Here is a 22820-nt window from a genome sequence, read left to right on the forward strand (position 1 = left end):
AGCATGGGTGAAACAGGGAAACTCCCCTAGAATAATATGTAACAGGAGCCAGCATTGTGGCATAGTGAGCTAAAGTCCTGCCTGCAGTGCCGGCATCTCACATGAGCGAAAGTTCATGTCTTGGCTTCTCCTCTTCTTATCCAGCTCTCTGCCATGGCCTGGGAAAGCTGTAGAAGATGGCCCAAGTACTTGGGCCCCTGCATACGCATGGGAGACCTGGAAGAGATTCCTGGCTCCTGGTTTGGATTTGCCCAGCTCTAGCAGTTGAGGCCATTTAGGAAGTGAATCAGCTGATGGGAGACATCTCTATCTCTCTATGTCTCTGTGTGTCACTCTACCTCTCAAATAAATAAAAAAAATCTTTTAAAAACATCGTATGCAACATATTTTAACACTATCAAAAAGCAGTATTATTGTGTATTTGGATCACAAAATAATAAGAGAGGTAGTTCTGTACTGCACAGAAAGATCTGACTGTGAAAATACCTTTGCTCTTCAGCAGTACTAAATTTATCTCCATAAGTGAGATGAAAAATGGAACCATTAGTTAGGAAGGTCCTATTTTCTGAGTGGGTGTTGGTGGAAATGAGCCTGTGAAAGCCCAGTTCCCTGATGCCATTGTCCCCGGGGGAGCTGGATTCTTGACAAGTATACGTTCCCCTCGGATGACATCTTGACAGTGTTTGGTCTCTTACATGCCCTACCCTACTAAACATTCTTGGTCCTCAGGAAGTAGTTTCACTCTCTCTGTGTCCTGTGTACTCTCCACATATCTTGATTCTCTCCTACCATGCAGGCTGGAGAGGGTCAGGGACACAGCTTGGTGCTCTTGCTCTCTCATTCTCCTTCTCTCTTACCTGAAAGAATAAATATCAAGACTATAGAAACAATTGTTACTGTGAAGGTTATGTGCATATGACATTAGAGTCGGAAGGAGATTCACTAAGTAACTATCACTCTCTCTTTTCACAGATGAGAAAACAAAACTAGAGTGGTTAAATTGCTTTTTGGCCAGCACCAATAGCCAGTCAAAAGCAGGGTGACATTCATCACTCAGTCTAATTACCTCCTTTAAAATATGTCATATAGCAGCAAGAAGCGAGTAGAGTAAGGGAAAGACTGGATGTGGGGTTATCTAATGCAACATGGATCTGTTTAAAACAAACCATAAATCAGTACATCTATGGTAATTATATTTCAACTACAAAGCCTTTAGTACACCCCTCAGCAACATTTTATTTAAATTTAATTAAAGTTAAATTCAAAATAAAAGGACATATTTATTGAAGTATCCTTAAAAGGAAAACACAACACAAAAAAATTACAAACCAGCCAATGGATTTCAAAGGACAAAAATTCCTACAGTTCAAATCAAATAAGTAATACCAGTTAAAAGGGATAGTTGTCTATTATTAAACTGAGCAGTATGTGGAATAAATAAAGCTTTGAAAAACTAATAATTAAACAGATTTAAAACTAGGACAAGAAGAACATGGGCTACAAAATGTGATTATATATACACAGAGGATTAGTAGTCACCATGACAAATAATAATAAAATTCTGTCACTTGCAGCAATAAGGGTGGGGCTAGAGGACAGTATATTAAGTGAACTGACACACTCAAAGACAAGTACCATATGATATCACTTATGTGGTAACTAAAAAGTTGGTCATAGCATAGCATAGCATAGCATTAGATGTTACCAGAGCTTGGGAAGAGTGTTGGGGGAGGATAGCAAGTGGACCATGAACAGGTACATGGATACAACTGAATAGGAGGAATAACTACGAAAATTCCAGAACACAGTAAGATAATTATAATTGACAACAGTTACTTGAATATTTCTAAATGAATTTTGAATGTTCCCAGTACAATGAAATGATAAATGACTGAGGTGATACATAAGCCAATTACCCCCATTTGATCATTACAAACTGTGTACAAGAATTGAAAGCTCACACTGTACCCTCAAATAAACACAATTACCATGTTGCAATTTAAAATCAAAATACATTTAAAAATTAAATCTAACATGTATTTGATATATTAAGAAGCCTAGATATTTAAAAGTAGCAATCAAAGGATATATGAATCTTTAAGTAATGCAATTTAATAGGAGAATAAAGAGTGACTAGATGAAAAAAAAAAAAAGGGGGAAACTAGGGCTAATGCTCATCCATATAGGTCAATGGAATACTGAGAATGTCACACATGTTAGGATATAACTATTGCCCAGAACCACTAGAGGGCTTATACTCCAGCATGGAAGATGCTTTGGTTTGGGTCCCTTTTCCAACAGCACTTACTGTAGCATGATTCAGAATTAAGACTTAAAATTTGGCATAGCAGAAGGCTCTTAGCACCCAGCCACAGTGGTTTATGCTGATATGCTTTCCAACTAAACAAGTTCTACTTTTAATATCAGTTCTGGATACTCACAAAGACATTCCCAAACCAAAAAGTCTGAAACTCTAAGCTACATTTCCCTAAATATAAATTAAAACTAATTGATTTAATCTACAAAGCATATATATATATATATATATATATATATGGATAATATTCTCTTTCATGTGTTAGCTGTATTTGCTTGGTCATGTTATTTTCATTCTATAAAGTCTCAACAGACAGTATGATATCACCTAAAAATACTGTTGTAATAACTAAAATTCTCTAGTCCAAGGCTTTGTAGTAGGCATAGACAAGTTAATTTTTTGTTTTACCCATCACCTCTCTTCTACTCATTGTCTCAAGCCAAATTGTCAGTGCATACACATACACACACATTTTACATTTGAAACTCCCTAACTACTAGAAGAAACCTGTGCTGCTAACTGTTACATGCTATCAGGTGCACTGAAATGAAGAAAAAAATAAATAAACAATTACAGATGTGGATGGAGGAGAAAGGACAAAATAAGCTGGTCTATACTATTTCTCTACATGCAAGGAAAGAGAGGCAAGATTGTGTGCACTGGAATAAGATAAAAGACATGAGTTAGTTCTGCACTCTACAGCAGCATTAAGTTTCATAGATACCCATGACCAATTAGATGCTACAAAAACAATCCAGGATTAACTTCATGAAGGTAAACCAGTCTGAAAGAAAGTAGAAACTCTGGGATAGTCAAACAGAGAACTTCAAATCTGAACCTGAGTCTGATGCTTAGTCTCTGTTGGGGGTGGGGGAGGGAGAGGGTGGAGTCTCCACAGGTTCTCTAAGGCACAGACTCAGGAAATTTGAGTTCCATTCTCAGTACACACCAGCTTCAAAAGCAAAGAGATAATTCAACTAAAAATTACAGTTGCCAGAGAGGATGCCACTTTCTTGGAGCAAAGCAACTAACAATCAGTAGGGAAGAAATGACATCTTAGTAGGGGGAATAGAGGCTGCTCTTGAATTCTACCAAATATTTAAAGAAGAACTAATTCCAATTCTTCTCAAACTATTCAAAACAACTGAAAGGAAGGAATCCTCCCAAATTCATTCTATGAGGCCAGAATTACCTATAATTACAAAACCAGAAAAAGATACAACAAAGAGAGAGCTATACATCAATATCTCTGATGGACATATAAGCAAAAATACTCAGCAAAGTTCTAGATAATCCAACAGAAGATCAGAAAGATCATTCACCCATCTCAAGTGAGATTTAATTCTGGTGGGCATGGATGTTTCAACATATGCAAATCAATAAATGTGATACACCATATTAACAAATTAAAGAGCAAAAGCCATATGAACATCTCAATAGACCTATGAAAGCATTTGATAAAATACAACATCTTTTCATAATAAAATCCTTAAACAAATTGGATATAGAAGGAGCATTCCTCAATACAATTAAGTCAATACATGACAAACCCACAGAGAACATCATACTGAATGGGGAAAAGTTGAAAGCCTTTCCACTAAGGTCTGGAACCAGACAAGAATGCCCACTTTCACCATTGTTATTCAATTTAGTTCTGGAAGTTTTAGCCAGAGCTATTAGGAAAGAAGAAGAAATCAAATAGATATAATTGGAAAGGAGGAAATTAAATTACCCCTATGTGCAGATGACATGATCCCATATATAGGGGAACCAAATGACTCCACTAAGAGATTACTGGAACTCATAAGAGATTTTGGTAAAGTTGTAGGCTAAAAATCAAAACACGGAAATCAGTAGCCTTTGTATACTTAGAGAATACCATGGCTGAGAAAGAACTTGTAACATCAGTACCATTTATAGTTGCCACAAAACAATTTAAAAACCTTTGAATAAACTGTATCAAGGATGTGAAAGATCTCTACAATTAATATTACAGAACATTAAAGAAAGAAATAGAAGAAGACACCGAAAGATGGAAAAATCTTCCATGTTCATGGATTGGAAGAATTAATATCATCAAAATGTGCATACTAATGAAAGCAATTCATACATTCAATGTGATCTCAATCCAAATACCAAGGATATTCTCAAATCTAGGAAAAAATAATGCTAAATGCATATGGAAACACAGGACAATCTAAATAGCTAAACCAATACTAAAGAACAAAAGTAAAGCCAAATGCATCACAATACCAGATTTCAAGACATACTATAGGACAATTAAAATCAAATAGTCTGGTATTGGATCAAAAATAGACATGTAAGCCAATGGAACAGAGCAGAAACCCCAGAAATCAAGCCATGCATGTATAACCAACTAATCTTTGAGAAGGGAGCTAACATCAATCCCTAGGGAAAGGGCAGTCTAAACAGATGATGCTGTGAAAATTGAATCACTGTATGCTGAAATATGAAACAAGATCTCTACCTTACATCTTATATAAAAATCAACTTAACAATGTATTAAGTATCTAAATCTATGTCCTGATACCATCAAATTACTAGTGGAGAATGCTGGGGTAACTCTGAAGACATTGGCATAAGCAAATGGAAGACTCCAAAAGCATAGGCAATCAAAGCCAAAATAGACACCTGGGATTATAGCACGCTGAGAAGCTTTTGTACTGCAAAAGAAATACTCACCAAAGTGAAGAGACAACTAACAGAATGAGAGAAAATATTTGCAAACTTTAAAATTGAGAAAAGATTAATATTCAGGATCCTTAAAAAGCTCAAGAAATTCAACAACAAAACAGATAATCCTTTTAAGAAATGGGCAAGCATCAAAACTGTGGCATAGCAGGTAAAGCCACCACCTGCAGTGCTGGCATCACATATGGGTGCTGGTTCAAGTCCCAGATGCTCTACTTCAATCCAGCTCCCTGCTAATGTGTCTGGGAAGACAGTAGAAGATCCCTGGGCCCGTGCATCCACATGGGAGACCCAGAACAAAATACAGGCTCCTGGCTTCAGATCAGCTCCACTCCGGCCATTGTGGCCATTTGGGGAGTGAACCAGTGGATGTAAGACTTCGCTTTCTCCTTGCCTCTCTGTAACTCTGCCTTTCAAATAAATAAATAAATCTTAAAAAAAGAATGGACAAAGGACTCGAGCAGGAATTTTTTTCTAAAGATAAAATACAAATGACAAACACATGAAAAAAATCCTGAGATCACTAGCCATCAGGGAAATGCAAATAAAAACCACAATGAGGTGTCACTTCACTCCAGTTAAAATGATTCTCATACAGAAATAAAAAAATAATAAATGCTGGTCATGATGTGGGGAAAAAGGTACCCTATTACACTGTGGGAATATAAACTCGGACAAACATTATAGAAGGCAGCATGGAGATTCCTCAGAAATCCGTTTATAGATCTACCATTGGACCCAGCCTTCCTACTCCTAGGAATTTACCCAAACAAAATTAAATCAATATACAAGAGTTTTTATACTCCTATGTTTATTGCAGCTCAATTCACATTAGCTAAGATATGGAATCAACCCAAATGTTCATCAGTTGATGAAAGGATAGAGAAAAATGTGTAAACACTATGGAGTACTTTAGTCATAAAAACAATGAAAACCTGTTTTCCACAACAAAATGGATACAACTGGAAACTATTTGCTTAGTGATATAAGCCAATCTCAAGAAGAAAAGTATCATATTTTTCTCTGATATGTGGTTGTTAATATAAACTACAAAAAAAGGTACAGGTGTGAGAAACATCTTGTGATTTGATTGTTGTCTGGAACTGTGACCTGTTTATTTTTCACTTGTTGAATATTATAGTGGTACATTAATCCTGTGATTATAAAGTTATGTTTTTGCAAAAATTAAAGAAAAAAAAGAAGGAAGGAGGGTGATTGAGGGAGAAAGATAATGAGGGAATAAAGTACAGCTATCTTCTTAGAGTTGTACTATGAAATATGTGAAATCTATTCTCTTTATATTAAAAAATTAAAAACAAAAATAATTAACAAAAATTACCTTTGAGAAAAAATTACAGTCCCCATATTCTGTGGTTAAAGTGTCCAAAATGATAATACAGTCCAAATTGAGTTATGATTTGAGCTCTGACTTTTAATTAGGAGAGTATATGAAAGAGATTGCTCATACAACTTCATATCTTGAAGCCTTCATTTATTCAGCTATAAAAAGGAAAGGACAGGGGCCGGCACCGTGGCTCCCTTGGTTAATCCTCTGCTTGCGGTGCCAGCATCCCATATGGGCGCCAGTTTTAGTCCTTGTTGCTCCTCTTCCAGTCCAGTTCTCTGCTGCGGCCCTGGAAGGCAGTGGAGGATGGCCCAAGTGCTTGGGCTCCTGCACCAGAAGAAGCACCTGGCTGTTGGCTTTGGATTGGTGCAGCACCGGCCGTAGCGGCCATTTGGGGAGTGAACCAACAGAAGGAAGACCTTTCTCTCTGTCTCTCTCTCTCACTGTCTATAACTCTACCTATTAAAAAAAAAAAAAAAGGAAAGGAAGAATCTTCTATTTATACTGTAAGTTCGGGTGGGATCAAATACAATGATGTTGGTGAAAGTCTTTTCCCATTGGCATTGAGCCTAACATAGCAGGGGGACAACTATTACAATGGACATGCTGATGATACCAAGGCCTGGCTGCATCATATATTCAGAACAAGAACATATGCATTAACATAAAGAAAAAGGTACACATACACCTTTTTCATGGTTTTTTTTTTTTTTTTTTTTAATTAAAACATTCTTCTTCCTTATCTGCCTATTAAGAAAACAGGTTCTGGAATCCGAATTCCTGATTCTGCATTCTAGCTCCACCACTCTATTTGCTGTTAGTCTTCTGACTTCTTACTTAACCCTAGCCTCTGACTGAGCCTTTATCCCAGTTTCATAGGATTGGGTGTAATATTAAAAGTAGTCATAACTGTGTAGCCTTTAGAACAGAGTCTGATACAAATTAGGGATACAATATTAAGAACTTTTATAACATAGTAAATGAAAAACTAAAAAAAAAAGTTTACCTGACAATAGCGTGAAGATTTTTGTGGCATCTTTTAAAAAGCAAAGTTTCCAAATAAATTTAATAAAATTATTGTCTTTGTCAGTTACTACTTACTATTTAGGCACTATAAATTTAAAATAGATTACTAACAAAAGAGAAAGCAGAATGTCAGATCTGAGTTGACAACATCAGCAATATATAGAAAAACAGAACATTTAAAAGCAAAATGTCATAGTGATTTTTATTTCCTTTGTAATAATACTCTTTATGGAAAGAGCTGACAGATGAGGATAAACTAGTATTTTTAATACTTTATACAGTTAAAATGCCAATCATTTTTTGCAGAGAAGTAAGAATGACATTTCGGATAAAGTTATTCTTTAAAATTATTTGAATGCTTACATATTTTGCTAATAGCATTACTTGCCAACACTGAGTTTCTAACTCTATTTTCATGGATTGTTATAACGTTTAAAAGGAATGTATGTTCATCAGCACTATAGAACCAGTGGCCTGAGGATGGTCCTACTCACAGTGCTCAACTTAAAAATATCTATATTAGGGAACATGGCCACTGAAAGCTTACCTTCTATCCTTTGTATGAATTGTGTTTGGGAAACCCATGAGCAAAATTAAGGTATTTGATCTTCAAAATATAAGCATGCCATCTTAAAAGAGGCTTATCTCTCAAGTATTTAATGGTTGCTGGATTATAAGAATCAATATGGGATAAGAGGCTCCATGCTTTATTGATTTCTCTTTCCTCACACTTTCATTCTACCTTTTAAGCTTTTAAAATGCCTAAAATCATGCTACTTTTTGTGAGAATACAGAATAATGTTTATCAAAGGTAACATTCTTAATACTAACATTTAGCTACTAGCAGTTATGATTGCCTTTGAAGAAAAGTATCTTTACCAATATAAATGTTTTTCCACTTAGTCTTTAGTATTTCTGCAATGAAATCAATTTTCAAAAATATATGGATATCACACTTGATTTTGTGAAATATTATACATTTAGATAAACATCTTTGTCATGAATATCATAGAATATTTATTTTAATATAGAAAGCAAGAGACTGCTGCATCAAAATTTAAGGCAATAAAAATATGCAGTAGACTTCAGGCAAGAGATGTTTTTCCAAAATTTGCACATGAATCAATACTTGTAATTCTAAATACACTAAGAGAGGCTGCAATGTCAAGCACCCTGTGGTGAATTATTTGGATAAATAAACACATCTAATAAGGGGATAATTATCCTAATATCTATTTATTAAATTATAATTTCTACATATATTTCCTTAGTCACCTATTCTGACACATATTAAGAAACAGTATTTAATATAACTAGATCAGAATCTACTCACACAATTTTACACATGACAGTGGTGCTTGATTTATGACTGTGCATACTGTATATATTTTTACTCACACATGTATGTGCATATACACACATACATGACACAGGAGTTCACTTTTCTGTGATTCACCTAAAGATAGCTTTTCATTAGGAATGAATAATTTTCAACACTATTTTGTTGAAATATAAATTTGCTTCTCCAGCAGCAAAATTATTCTGGAAATTCTTTGTTTAGCAGAAGGGCAATGACAAATCTCATAAGATAAAAGCATCATAGAAAAGTCACAACAATTCAGCATTACATAAATAAGGCAGAATGAGAACTGAGTACATAGGGGTATTCAGAGAAATGTCAATGGATAAAATTCACTTCTAGAATAATTTCCCACATTGATTTCACTCCATATTGTGACATATCATTCAGAATTAATACCCACACAAAAATCAATAAAATGTTAGTTCTCTAGTCAGTGCTTCTCCAACATGTACATGCATAAGAAATACCTAGGGAGCTTATTAAAAATGACAATTGCTAAGCCCTGTACCTTTGAAATTGGTCAGGATAGAATTCAGCAATTTAACTATCAACAAGATCTATGGATCGTGCATCGATGAAAACTTGGGATGCAGACCCTTTTCCAATTTTTAGGATCTTGACTCTTTCCTATTTTAACTCTACTGGGGAGCAAAATGAAAAGCGCTATAGCTCTATATAAATATGCAAAATTGACTACATTGTGTACATTCTTAGCTATGACACACATCAGCTTGAAATGTTTGCATGACTACAAGCTCAATTCAACTGAAATCTTCTCTTTCAGAAAACAGTGTCCAGAAGAAGTAGCATGGCCAACTCCCAAATAAAGCTTTAGTTTGTAAGAATACTGTAAATGGATGATGTGTAACAGATAGACATATACATCTATATAGAAACACACACACATTATAATAGTAGCTCTCTTCCTGTGCTTCCATATTTAGAAATTTAGTCAAGAAATAACCTCTATCACAAAATGTTTCACACCACAATGGTTTAAAACTTATTTAATATTGACAATATTCTAAGGTTATTTGGGGTCTTAATATTACCAAGAAAATCTATCTTAATATCTTGCATAATCAAACTTCAGTGAAAGTTTGGTAGGAAGCAGGAACATAATTTTTAAAGAAACCAAAGAATCTAATGTGATGCAATTTAGAACATACTTTTAGGAAAATTAAGGAATGTAATATAAGGAAGATGTGAAAATTATCAGCACATATTCATGGATAATAATAAGCATCAAAGAATGAGAGAAATTTGCTCCCTAGAACATAATGAGACAGCAGAAGTAGAAAAATGCAAGAACCAGGATACAAGGGTGGTGGTACCATCTGTGGCCTGAGAAACAAAGGGTTCTTGGCATCCTCCAGAAAGCTGAGAGAAAGGACAGCTTTTGAACTATCACCATGGCAAGAAATAAAGCCTTTTGTTTTGTCTTCAGGCTATGGGCATCTATGTCTCCTTTTGGAGAAAGTGTATGCCTATTTTTGTGTATGTGAATGCCATATCTCACTGTGTTTTTATTTCTTTGTGCAAAAACTTGTGTGTATTTTTTTTTGACTAGTAAATCATGTTTAATTCTTCCTTTAAAGAGGTACATATCACTCACTTTGTTTTGTGTGTAAATGTGTTTGAATGTATGGGATTCTGCCTAATTATATCTCTCTGCTGTTTATTTGCTTGCCTTACTCTGATGTGTATCTCTGAGCAGATGTCTGCAGGATTTGTTTTTCCTTCTTCTATCTGTTGTAAATGTGTATGTGACTCCATTTGAGAGTCTCTTTTATTATGTTTCCAAATGTCCTTGAGTCTCCCTTTTTTTTTTCTGTTTCTGAATATATCTGACAGCCTTTGTCCCATTCTATCTGTATTTCCTTTTGATACATTCCAAATCATTCCATTGTATCAAAGTCTATAATGGCAAGTTCCTCTGGGTTTCTCTCCCTCTGCCTCTGCATGTGGGTATTTTTTGTGTCTCAGTGAGTACACTGCCTTCTGAATGTCTGTTGGGTGTGTGTTGTATGTGTATGTGTGTGTGTATGTGTGTGTATATCCAGTCAGTGAAAATACTTAAGGGAATTACCAAGTCCTTTATTGTTTTAGTTACAGTATTCCATGGAGAGATGCTAATATTAATCTTTCCTATCAATTCTAATATATTCCATGGACATTCAACTTTTTTTATTTTTTTTATTTTTTATTACTTTTCCTTAAAAATACTTAGGAGTGTGTCAATATTCAAAGTTAATCTTAGGAATAGCACCATAACCCCCCTCAAAAATCCATAAAAATTATTTTCTCCATAGCCCCCTTAGTTTTACTTCAGAATATGAGAAGCCACCATCATCAACCATACTTCTAGTCACTTTGACATTCAACTTTTATTCTGAAAATATTTATGCCATGATCTAAAAGGTCCTAAACCTTATTTCCTCAAGCAATAATGGGGATAAAAGCATCTTTAGAATTGGTATGACAATTGGCGCGGAGGGCCGAGCAGAGCCGCGGAACCGCTGCCAGGTCTGCTCTCGGTCCACGCTGCCCGCCTCGCCGCCCGCCCAGCGTCCGCTGCCACCATGGGAGTGCAGGTGGAGACCATCTCCCCCGGAGACGGGCGCACCTTCCCGAAGCGCGGCCAGACCTGCGTGGTGCACTACACCGGGATGCTTGAAGATGGAAAGAAATTCGATTCCTCCCGGGACAGGAACAAGCCCTTTAAGTTTATGCTAGGCAAGCAGGAGGTGATCCGAGGCTGGGAAGAAGGGGTTGCCCAGATGAGTGTGGGTCAGACAGCCAAACTGACCATCTCCCCAGACTATGCCTATGGTGCCACTGGGCACCCGGGCATCATCCCACCACATGCCACTCTCGTCTTCGATGTGGAGCTTCTAAAACTGGAATGACAGGAATGGCCTCCTCTCTTAGCTCCCTGTTCTTGGATCTGCCATGGAGGGTCTGGTGCTCCAGACACGTGCACATGAATCCATCCGGAGCTTTTCCTGCAGTTCCACAACGCCCTCTGCACAAACATCTGCCCGACTGAATGTGTTCTGTCACTCAGCTTTGCTTCTCACACCCCTACTCCTCTTCCCCTTCCCCTTGTATGTGTGATCACCTAAACCAAACGCCATAAACCTCAAGTGACTCGATTTATTCTGTTCTCGTTTTGGGGTGAAGATTCAGTTTCCATCTTGGGTCTAGGTTTCCAGTGAAGATGTGGTCAGGTGTTAACAGCACAAGTGATGGGTTCACTTTAGAACAGGAATTGGTGTTGGGGAAAAGGGTTTGCAAGAATCTTTATTTTATTTTTATTTTTTGGATGAGATTTGTGTCTATTATGTATTAAACAGTCTTGCTGCTGCACTGCAAAGCCACAGCAGAAGTGAGATGCTGCTGAGGGCTGAGAGGTCCTCGGGGTAGAGTAACAGCCCTGCCCAGACTGAAGTGGGGACGGGAGAGCCTTTGCCTCCACAGCCCCAGCCCAGCCTTCCCGGAACCCTCTGCCTCTGAAACTAGATCACTTCCCTGCAACGCTGGACACTACAGGTACCTGTCCCTGGGCCAGCAGGGACCACTGAAGCCTTCTTTGTGACCTGGCTTTTTCTTTTCCCCTCCATCCTGTGGTTTTTCTAGTGGATTTTCAGAACTTTTTTTTTTTTTTTTTTGACAGGCAGAGTGGACAGTGAGACAGAGAGACAGAGAGAAAGGTCTTCCTTTGCCGTTGGTTCACCCTCCAATGGCCGCCGCGGCCGGCGCACCGTGCTGATCCGATGGCAGGAGCCAGGATCCAGGTGCTTTTCCTGGTCTCCCATGGGGTGCAGGGCCCAAGCACCTGGGCCATCCTCCACTGCACTCCCTGGCCACAGCAGAGAGCTGGCCTGGAAGAGGGGCAACCGGGACAGAATCCGGCGCCCCGACCGGGACTAGAACCCGGTGTGCCGGCGCCGCTAGGCAGAGGATTAGCCTAGTGAGCCGCGGCGCCGGCCGGATTTTCAGAACTTTTATAATCTCCTAACTATCCAAGACTCCCAACACTTCCTAAATTTTAAGAAACTTTTAATTGAAAGTTTAAATTGAAGGTGCTGTTTGTAGACCATCACCCAGCGAAAGCCCGGCCATCACGACACATCCTTGAGTGTTCTCTTGAAAGTGATGCTGGTCATCGCAGCTTCAGCATCTCCTGGTGTTTGATGCTTGGCTGTCTCCGCTGATCTCGGGTTTCCCGGCTCTGCCTCCCACCCCCTTCAGACCCCTCTGCTCTCCTGTGTAGTGATTTGGTGAGAGAAACTGTTGCTGCCCCCACTTCGCTCCAGTACCACATGAGTTTCGAGTTTTATTATTGAAATAAAGTGCTTTATGCTGGCTTTTCTCAAAAAAAAAAAAAAAAAAGAATTGGTATGACAATTATAGATGTAAACTTCCTAGTACATTATCCGCACATCATCAATGTTCTAGTCATCTTATTACCTTTATCAATACATTTTTCTTTTTTTTTTTTTTTGACAGGCAGAGTGGACAGTGAGAGAGAGACAGAGAGAAAGGTCTTCCTTTGCCGTTGGTTCACCCTCCAATGGCCGCCGCGGTTGGCGCGCTGCGGCCAGCGCACCGCGCTGATCCGATGGCAGGAGCCAGGAGCCAGGTGCTTTTCCTGGTCTCCCATGGGGTGCAGGGCCCAAGCACCTGGGCCATCCTCCACTGCACTCCCTGGCCACAGCAGAGAGCTGGCCTGGAAGAGGGGTAACCGGGACAGAATCCGGCGCCCCGACCGGGACTAGAACCCGGTGTGCCGGCGCCGCTAGGCGGAGGATTAGCCTAGTGAGCTGCGGCGCCGGCCTAATACATTTTTCTTTGCTAACACTGTGTTAAAAATATGAATTATTTTATGGAAACTTTCAATCCCTGTTAAATATATGAGTGGGAATAAGAGAGGGAAGATATGTACAGTTTGGCACATGCTCACTCGGACTTATCCCTAATGGTAGAGCTAGAAACATGCCAGGGGACTCCAATTCAATCCCATCAAGTTGGCACATACCAATGCCATCTTACTAGTCAAAGTGATCAGTTTCAGTACATAATTGATCATAACGATAGGATTAAAAGTCAAAGGGATCACATAAACAAAACTAGTGTCTGCTAATACAAACTGATAGAATTAAAAAGAAAAGAACAATCCAACATGGGAAGTGGGATACACAGCAGACTTATAGAATGGCAGATGTCCTAAACAGCACTCTGGCCTCAGAATCAGCCCTTAAGGCATTCAGATCTGGCTAAAAAGCCCATGGGAGCATTTCAGGCATGGAAAGCCAAGACACTCTGGCAAAAAAAAATTTTAAAAATGACCTAAATGAAAGATCTCTGTGAGTGAGATGCCAGCAGAAAGAACGGGCCATCAAAGAAGGAGGTACCTTTCTCTAAATGGAGGAGAGAACTACCACTTTGACTATGACATTGTCTGAATAAGGTTGAAGTTTGTGAACTCAAGAGGCTTCCATAGCTTTGGCAGCTCATGGCAAGAGCCTCGGGTGATTACTGACATCATAAGTAAGAGTGTCAATTGTTAAATCAACAATGGGAGTCACTGTGCACCTACTCCCCATGTAGGATCTCTGTCCTTAATGTGTTGTACTATGCAAATTAATGGTAAAACTACTACTCAAATAGTACTTTATACTTTGTGTATCTGTGTGGGTGCAAACAGTTGAAATCTTTACTTAGTATATACTAAGCTGATCTTCAGTATATAAAGATAATTGAAAATGAATCTTGATGAAGAATAGGGTGGGAGAGGGAGTGGGAGATGGGATGGTTGTGGTAAGAGGGAAGTTATGGGGGGAAAAGACGCTATAATCCAAAAGTTGTATTTTGAAAATTTATATTTATTAAATAAAAGTTGAAAAAAAAATAGAGGGACTTCCACAATCTTAAAAGAAATCTTTTATCAAATAAATTTTAAGACTGGATAAAGAAATTATGGGAAATGTACTCTTTAGAATACTATACCGCAGTAAGAAACAACAAAATCCAGTCATTTGCACCAAAATGGAGGAATCTGGAACACATCATGCTGAGTGAAATAAGCCAGTCCCAAAGGGACAAATACCATATGTTCTCCCTGATCGGTGACAACTGACTGAACACCAAAAAGGAAACCTGTTGAAGTGAAATGGACACTATGGGAAATGGTGACTTACTTGATCAGCATAGCCCTGACTGTTAATGAACAACTTAATACATTATCCCTCTTAGTAGTTTTTTTGTCTGTTCTACTTAATATGACTGGTTTAACTCTGTAATTAATACACAGTTATTCTTAAGTGTTGAAATTTAACTGAAATGTGATCCCTGTTAAACATAAGAGTAGGAATAAGAGAGGGAAGAGATGTACAATTTGGGACATGCTCAAGCTGACTTGCCCCAAATAGTAGAGTTAGAAACATACCAGGGGACTCCAATTTAATCCCATCAAGGTGGCATGTACCAATGCCATCTCACCAGTCCAAGTGATCAATTTCAGTTCACAATTGATCATAATGAAAGGACTAAGAGTCAAAGGAAGCACATAAACTAGTCTAGTACCTGCTAATACTAACTGATAGAATAAATAAAGGGGAGAGTGATCCAACATGGGAAGCGAGATACTCAGCAGACTCATAGAATGGTGCATGTCCTAAATAGCACTCTGGCCTCAGAATCAGCCCTAAAGGCATGTGGATCTGGCTGAAAAGCCCATGAGAGTATTTCAGGCATGGAAAGCCTAGACACTCTGGCAAAAAAAAAAAAAAAAAAAAAAAAAAAAAAAAAAAAAAAAAAAAAAAAACAAACCCTAAATGAAAGATCTCTGTGAGTGAGATCCCAGTGGAAAGAACAGGTCTTCAAAGAAGGAGGTACCTTTCTCTGAAGGGAGGAGAGAACCTCCACTTTGAATATGACCTTGTCTAAATAAGATAAGAGTCGGTGAACTCAAAAGGCTTCCATAGCCTTGGAAACTCATGACTGGTGCATAGGGAGATTACTGATGCCATAAACAGGAGTGTCAATTTGTAAAGTCAACAACAGGAGTCACTGTGCACTTACTCCTCATGTAGGATCTCTGTCCTTAATGTGCTGTACACTGAGGCTTAATGCTATAATGAGTACTCAAACAGTATATTTTGCTTTGTGTTTCTATGGGGGTGCAAACTGTTGAAATCTTTACTTAATGTATACTAAACTGATCTTCTGTTAAAAAGAAAAAAAAAAAAAGAAGAAATTATCAATTCCCAACTTGACTCTCGCTGGGATTAAACATGACAATAGGTCTGATCTGATTTCATCATCATTTAAAAAATCATCTATTATTTTTCACTTTATGTTTGTGTGGGAGCAAACTGTTGAAATCTTTACTTAATGTATGCTAAACTGATCTTCTGTATATAAAGAGAATCGAAAATGAATCCTCATGTGAATGGAAGGGGAGAGGGAGTGGGAAAGGGGAGGGATGCAGGTGGGAGAGACGATATTGGGGGGGAAGCCATTGTAATCCATAAGTCGTACTTTGGAAATTTATATTCATTAAATAAAAGTTAAAAAAAAAAGAAAAAGAAAACTTTCTATATAACTATATGTTTTGAGAGAGATTATTTCATGCAATATTCCTAACTTTAAAAGTACACCTAGGAGAACATGATAAAACAGATTACTATACAGAAATGTTATACAATGTTTTGTATTTCCATGCTTCCAGTGGCTTATGACATTAATCCAATAACTTTAGATCGTGTTCCATCTTCGATCAATCAAAACATAGCTCCAAATGACATCTAGGGCATGAGAAAATCTGCAACCTCCTCATCTGGAGCGGGTGAATACACCGGACCCGGGAGACTGAGAGTCTCAGTGGAGAGTATCGGTGACTTGTTCCAATTTACAGGCAACAGTGGCAAATATGCTATAAAAAAATCCCACATCCTTCAAGTTTATAGCCTATTTTGTTTCTATTGCATCTTTCTGTCTGTGCTACAGGATTTAAAACATTTTGTTTAAATGAAACAATGTTTCAAATATGTAATTCATTCACAAAGTTGAAAAACCACAACAATAAAAATCAAGTTGTATGAAAAAAATACACGCTTGTTTCTCATCCATCCTCAGCTCCCTTGTTTCCGCCTTTTATCCTGCACTCTGTGAGTAATTTTTCTTTATTTTTCTGTGTATCCTTTCCATGTTCTCCATGCAAAATGAAGAAAATTATTCATGTAGACGTGAGCAATTATAGATAACATGTATATTTTATTCCTGCTTTTTTATCAAAAGCATTCTATATTTACTGTTTTCACCTTGCTTTTCTTAATACTATATCTAGGAGTTTTTTTTTTAAAATCAGTATATGTAAAATTCCATCCTTTATTTATAGCTGCATAGTGTCTTCAGATGTTTTAAAAAAATTAATTAGCTATGAATACTTAAATCAAAGGGGGGAAATAAAGCATAGTAACAACATATAAATCCATGGTTTGAAAATTCCCCATGCCAGTTTAGTTCCTGGGTGGTTAAGAGCAGTATTAAGAAAAGCTTTGAACACACAATAAAAAGCCGCCTGGTCACACCTGCTCCCTTTCTTTTTTTCTCAGGAGCTGCCAGAGGCATGGAGTGAGTAGATAAAATACCTGCAGTTGTTTTACTATTTACTCCCAGAAGCAAAAGTCCACAAAATACAAATGTTCATAAAATAAGAGCTGTTTTGGAGGAAATGAACTTTTAAGAAATATGCAGTGCTTAAAACTTTGCAGTTTACCAAAGTTATCATTTTACAAAACACACATGTGCACGTGCTCAGGTTTTCAAAGTTTTACAGTAAAAATATCATGACTTTTTTTTACTATAATTCCATTACCCATTATTGTCATCACATTCAAATTAATTTGCTCATGTATTTATTTACAGGAAACAGGTGTTGTATGTGCCTTTTCCTAGTTAGCTCCCTCAATTGCCCCACAGCAACAAAATTAGATTCCACGCCTGATTGACCTCATTCTTCCTTGTCCATAATGTCTATGAGACAAAGATAACTGATGGCTTTCAAAGCCTCCCTCTCAGTAAGATTGCTTTGGTGGGACCCACAGGCCAGGTATACTACCCGTAACTGTAACAACAAGGAGAGACCAATTCATCTGCTCTGTCTTGCCTGTTGCCCAGTGGAAACTTAACCTTCCCTTAAATTTCAGATCTAGTAAAACCTAATAGATAAAATATCTGTTAAGTTCTTTTTCCATGATTGAAGTATATAAATTGGTCTATGTTTGAGCTAATATTTGGACTCTAAGAGACTACATTTAAAAAAGAATTCATCTTGGGTTCAGTGTTACACAGCAGTGGGTGAAGTCATGCCAGCTTTCCATATTGGAATGCTGATCTGAGTCCACCTGCTCTGCCTCTGAAACAGCTTCCTGCTAACACACCAGCAGCGGATTAGAGCCCAAATACTTGGTTCCCTGACACCCATGTCAGAAATGAGGATGGAATACCTGGCTTTTGCAGTCATTTGTGAATGAAACGGTGAATAGAAGATATATATTCTCTCTCTCTCTGCATTTCAAATAAACAAAATTTTAAAGGTTTCTCTTATTTTTCAAAATATTTCAATACATATTGCTTCTCTGTATTCTCCCAATCACCTTATTTGCAAAGGGTTAATGTGTCTGTTATGTAAATTTATTTATCCTATGATCACTGAGGCAGGGAGAATTGATCCTCTTGTCCAAAGTCAGATAAGTGTTTACTGCTGGCAACTCCAGTGACCTCGTCCTAATTCAATACTTTCCATGGAGATCAACCTAACCTCGCCTCAGATTCAAATATCAATAACTGACTTTGATAACAAAATATTCTTAGATCAAGCAACAACTGAGTATGATAAAGCCAAAGTAACAACTAAAATATTTAACAAAGTTCATCCATAAAGGTGAACCACTTCATTTTTTGCATTTGTTAATATGAAGTAATTAAACATTTAGTTCTGATATGAAAAGCTAGGACACGATTAAGAAAAAGAGGAAAATTGCATAACAATATGAAATGTCCCATTCTAGTTGTACGGAAAAAAGGAACACTCAAACCATGTTTAAATACACAGACATTTCCTGGAAAGATAGCCAACAAAATACTATAAATCATATTCTGTAAACAGTGATTACAATATGAAAGGATTTAAGTTGTGTGGAAAAGCAGAATGAAAAGTTTATTTTACTGTAAGTATTTTTGAAATCCTTGCAGAGTTTTGCCATAACATGCCCTTTTCATGAATTCTTAAAGAAGCCCTTATATGCAAGGAATTCACATTTTTTGCACCAAATAAACTTATGATAAATTTAATTTTCATGCATTTTGTAATGATATGGGGAAATGGGTTGGCTTTTTACATTTTTACTTAATTTTCTTCAATGTTTACATTTTCAAAACCACAAAAATGTACTATTTTTACTTAAAATATATGCTGTGAAACATGATACCAATCAAGTCACTACTTTGGCCAGATCTTTAGTAGTCATCTTCATAGATTACTTCTTGCTCTATGACTTTTGAAATAGCCATTTAATTGTTTCAATTAATTTTGACTCCACTTGGGTAAATGTATTCGAATTTTACCTCATCAATAAAGTGACCACTAAGAATAATATTCTAATTGGTTTAGCAGGACACTGTCTTGATTGCCAGTATGCATGTCTGTTGAAAATAAAGATGGACAAACTGAAAATGTGTGCCTTTCATGAACCATTCTCTGAAACTTAAGCTATTCCAGTTATTTGTACTTGTCATTGCAATTAGTTCAGCTGGTAAAATACAGAGTTTCATTTGAGATTCACAGTTTTGGCAGGATGGTGACATTTTAAACCACTATTCAGCTCACTGAACATGCAAACACACATACCCGCATATGTTTATGTATCATACAGGGAGAAACATGTCTGAATCATTAAACACGTGAACCCAATGACAGCAGTAACAAATGTAGATTACTACAATCTTTAACTCACATTATTATGCAGGAAGAGAGAAGCACTGCAGCATAAACTAAGGACAAAGTGTCAGAATTAAGTTTAAATATGGACTTTTCAAAGAGCAAATTACATATTCCATGGACAGCTGTCTAGAAACTGTGTAGATTTTTATGCATGCAACTTAAAAATTCTACTCACGTAGTTTAATTCCCTGACTCACATACCTTGTAGGTAAATGGATTGCACTTTTTGGTAAAACAGAAATAACAGCATTGAAAAAAAATGGGAAAAAAGTATTAAAATGAAGATTCAATTTAAGAAAATTTCATAAAATCTTGTTAACATAGTAGCTGATTGTGGGAACTAGTTAAGCCATATTTTCCATTATGTTACATCATATTCTGTTACACATCTTTTTTATTTTTATTTTTTTATTTTTTATTTTTTTGACAAGCAGAGTGGACAGTAAGAGAGAGAGACAGAGAGAAAGGTCTTCCTTTGCCGTTGGTTCACCCTCCAATGGCCGCCGCGGCTGGCGCGCTGCGGCCGGCGCACCGCGCTGATCCGATGGCAGGAGCCAGGATCCAGGTGCTTTTCCTGGTCTCCCATGGGGTGCAGGGCCCAAGCACCTGGGCCATCCTCCACTGCACTCCCTGGCCACAGCAGAGAGCTGGCCTGGAAGAGGGGCAACCGGGACAGAATCCGGCGCCCCAACCAGGACTAGAACTGGTGTGCCGGCGCCGCAAGGCGGAGGATTAGCCTAGTGAGCCGCGGCGCCGGCCTGTTACACATCTTTAAGGACTGTTACTCAGTGCATGGGTGCATGGGACCTGTCAGATTTGCAAAATCTCAAAATCCAGTTAACTAAAACACAATGAGTTTTATTTTCTCACTTTTGTAATATCTTGATTTATATATTTTTTAAAGATTTATTTATTTATTTGAAAGTCAGAGTTACACAGAGAGAGGAGAGGCAGAGAGAGTGAGAGAGAGAGGTCTTCCATCTGCTGGTTCACACTCCAATTGGCTGCAAAAGCTGGAGATGTGCCGATCTGAAGCCAGGAGCTTCTTCTGGGTCTCCCATGTGGGTGCAGGGGCCCAAGGACATGGGCCATCTTCTACTAGTATACCAGGCCATAGCAGAGAGCTGATATCCAGATTTATATTATATGCCATAGTAGTTACTTGAAACCACATATGTGGTCCCTGTCACACTGCTTTCATTTAGTTTCATGTTTGTCTGTTTTTTTCTGATAGATTTTGAAAATTCTACAGAGAGAGAGACCATGCCAAAATTAAGTTTAAACCTGAAGTTGCTGCCCAGGGGTTGATTCTTGTAGACCTCAATGAGGGTTTGTTAAATAAATGGGAGAGTAATGGTTGTCACAAGAACTGACTTGAGATAAAAGAGAACCCTCACCTAAACTCAGGTACCTTTCAAAAATTCAGCCAAACCCCTTCTACCTATGTATTTGTAGGTACCATGTCATAGGATTATAATTATAATTCAAAATATTTGTGTTAAGGCATTTAAGAATTCTAATAAGAGAAAAGAAGCAATAAAACAAAAAATGCAATTTGTTCAATACAGCATACTAACATAGAAAAATTAAGTATTATTTTGTAGAAATTGTTCAATTTTAGCTAATAGTAAATTAATCAGAAAATAAAATCTTAGTTATCCAACTTATCAAAATCGCAGTTACAATCCAATTATTTTCTGATTTTTATAACAAGTACAATACATCTTAATTAAGGAATATTTTATTCATCAATGTATTTGGTTCTTTTAGTGACTAAAGAATTCAATGTGACATTCTCCTACTCATCTTGTTTATTGTGCCAGGGATATATGCAAATTAAATTTCATAATTTTGTATCTACTTTAACTCCAAAATACAAATTTTACAATTGTTAAACATTATCCGGGGCCAGCACTGTGGCATAGCAGGTAAAACCGCTGCCTGCAGTGCTGACATCCCATATGGGCGCCAGTTCGAGTCACTGCTGCTCCATTTCCAATCCAGTCCTCTGCTGTGGCCTGGGAAAGCAGTGGAAGATGGCCCAAGCCCTTGGGTCCCTGCACCCATGTGAGAGACCTTGAAGGAGCTCCTGGCTCCTTGCTTCTGATCGGCTCAGCTCTGGACATTGCGGCAATTGGGGAGTGAACCAGCAAATGGAAGACCTCTCTTCCTATCTGCCTCTCCTTATCTCTTTCTGTGAAACTCCAACTTTCAAATAAAATAAATAAATCTTAAAAAAAATTAGAAACATTAGCCAAATTATATTACAATGTTGTTTTATAGAGATCCATTTTTTGAAAGGCAGAGTTTTAGGGATGGTAGGAGAAGGAGAGAGATTGATCTTCTGTTCACTCCCCCAAATGGTCACAAAATCTGGGGCCAGGCCAGGCCAAAGTCAGGAGCCTGGAACTCCACCCAGGTCTCCCCTGTGGGTGGCAGAGTCTCAGGTACTTGAGCCATCTTTTACTGTTTGCCCAGGTGCATTAGCAGGAAACTGGATCTGAAGTGGAACAACCAGGACTCAAACTGGCACTCATATTGGATGCCAGCATCACAGGTAGCTGCTTAACTGGCTGCACCTCTACTTCAGCCTTCTATCACAAGCCCCTATAACACAATCTTTGTGCATCTCAATTAATTACTCTTATTATTCTTTGTAATATATTATCTGAAGTTCTAATTTACTACTTTATTTGAAAAACATGAATTTCTGGTATTTAAGTTACTTGTTGAAAAAACAGAAACTTCCAGTTAAAATGATTTTTGCCATTTGTGTCTGGAACATTATTGTTAAGAAAGAAAAGACTGAGAAACAAAAAGCATTCAATATCATGGACACATTTTTTTCCATAAAAAAGTCTAGAAGATGAGCCGGTGCCGTGGCTCAATAGGCTAATCCTCCACCTTGCGGCGCCGGCACACCGGGTTCTAGTCCCGGTCGGGGCGCCGGATTCTGTCCCGGTTGCCCCTCTTCCAGGCCAGCTCTCTGCTATGGCCAGGGAGTGCAGTGGAGGATGGCCCAGGTGCTTGGGCCCTGCACCCCATG

General features: G+C 37.8%; 1 protein-coding gene and 1 pseudogene across 10 annotated transcripts in view; one reads left to right on the top strand and one right to left on the bottom strand.

The window, feature by feature from the left end:
- NLGN1 (neuroligin 1) overlaps positions 1-22820 on the bottom strand; it is a 926201-nt gene that overhangs the window by 502687 nt on the left and 400694 nt on the right. The window lies entirely within an intron of this gene.
- On the top strand, positions 11256-11918 carry LOC138849337 (peptidyl-prolyl cis-trans isomerase FKBP1A pseudogene; annotated as a pseudogene).

The sequence above is a fragment of the Oryctolagus cuniculus genome, chromosome 4, assembly GCF_964237555.1.
Source record: "Oryctolagus cuniculus chromosome 4, mOryCun1.1, whole genome shotgun sequence".
Classification (NCBI taxonomy): domain Eukaryota; kingdom Metazoa; phylum Chordata; class Mammalia; order Lagomorpha; family Leporidae; genus Oryctolagus; species Oryctolagus cuniculus.